Source organism: Asparagus officinalis, chromosome 3, assembly GCF_001876935.1.
Source record: "Asparagus officinalis chromosome 3, Aspof.V1, whole genome shotgun sequence".
Classification (NCBI taxonomy): Eukaryota; Viridiplantae; Streptophyta; class Magnoliopsida; order Asparagales; family Asparagaceae; genus Asparagus; species Asparagus officinalis.
In genome coordinates this window covers 15,573,126-15,575,188 of record NC_033796.1, presented here as the reverse complement: position 1 = coordinate 15,575,188, position 2,063 = coordinate 15,573,126, and positions in this window count along the sequence as shown.

Here is a 2,063-nt window from a genome sequence, read left to right as displayed (position 1 = left end):
AAAATCCAAACAAGGAACCCCCCATATATATACCATGTGTTCCAAAAGATTAAGAATTAGGCGGAAATACTCACATTATAGTGTTAAATATAAATATAATCCAAGCTGTAAACATAATATAAAACACATATCATAAAAAAAAATTAATCTACCTATTCAAACAGCAGTGGGTAGTCGCGACGCATGCCTTCATCGCGCTCCCAAGAAAACTCCTCAACTCCTTTCTGGTTCCACTGAATTTTAAAGGAAAAAAAATATCATGTTTCTAAATTTCTTGTCTTCTCTAGCAAGTATATAAACTGGGATTTCAATCGTAGTCAGATCATCCTGAAGCTAAATCTCTAATGTGTTCAATACTCACTGCTGCTCTTCATCATGTAATTGCTTCTTGAACATTGAAATATGAATTACTTTAGGTACACTAGACATTGATGCTGGAAAGTTTAGTCCATATGAAATAGCTCCAATAAGCTCTAAAATCCGGAACGGTCCAATATATCTCAGCTCAAGCTTCCTCCGCCTTCCAAATCGCTGAACGTCTTTTATAGGCGATACTTTCAGCATAACTAACTCTTCAAATCTAAGACTCTAAATGTCCTTATTTCTTATCTGCATAGCTCTTTTGCTGACTCTGAGCGGCTAGAACCTGTTCTCTGATTTATGTTACTTTCTCAGTAATCTATCTCATAAGCTCTGACCCAAGCATTAAAATATCCTCCTGCTCTACCCAATATATAGGTGAAACCAGAAATGTCAAACCTGCCATGCACCACACCGTGCAATAACATGTTTCACCATCATAATTACTATCTCTCTAGTGGAATCAACAACAGGTGTAGGTACAAAGAAAGTATAAGGTTTTTCAACAAATACTTGATGAAATGATAGAACATCGAACTAACACATCTCATCAACTAAATAAACTGGAATACATAGTTAAAGTCTGAAATGAATAACAACAATCTGGAGATCTCAACATATCTCAAAGTACATGATATCTGATACAGGAAATAAGGCACACAGCCTTTACAACTCTAGAACATAAACCTCTCAAGTCTAAAAATGTCTCAAGTGGAGTACAAAATAAAATACATCTAAATAGAGGATAAATAGGCACTAGTAAGGGTCGCCCTCAACCTGCGACTCTCCGGGCTCCTGGCTCGTTACCTGAAAGGGGGAGGGACAACGAGCGTCAAAGCGCTAGCGAGCAACACCGCAACCAACCCCAAAGGATAGGGCTCGTTGTATATGAAAATACAGTTAATACATAAAAATATAAAATCATTTATACTAACAATAGTGGGTTTTAGTACTTAGGAAATTACAACACGAGCATAGGTACGTCGAGCGAAATAATCCAAACAAGGAAACCCTCATGTATATACCTTATATCTCAAATTGTAAATCCCTAAATGCCAAACCCAAAGTCTAATACATAAATGAATAAATTAAAAAGAAAACAAAACACATCTCTACTTCCAAACATAGTGTCATGTCAAACTCACATGAGTGACATGTCAGAAAACGATTAAGTGTCCAAAACATAGACTATATAAATTAAACGTCCAACCCATAGACTGCATGAAGTAAACGTCCAACTCATGGACTGAATATAACCGTTGTCCAACGCATGGACCGGATGTGACCGTTGTCCAACGCATGGACCGGATGGTAATGTATATCCAACACGAGGATTAAATAGCAATGCATGTCCAACACGAGGACTAAGTGGGAAGGGTGTCCAACACGAGGACTAAAAGGTAATGCTTGTCCAACACGAGGACTGAGATATACAGAAAAACCTACTTATATCAATCCACACTCAAATCAGTGTGTAAGTCCCCAATTTATACCCTCAGGTCATCTATCATGCATGGATACATAATAAGACTAAAACCAATGTCAGATAATCCAGACGAACTCTCGCACATGAGTAAAATACCCCAGAATACACAAAACAGGGGTTATACAACAGACAGAGCGGCGGTCGACCGCACCGGTCGACCGCTCTCTGATACGCGGCTGGCGGTCGACCGCTGCGGCTTCGCGGTCGACCGACAGAG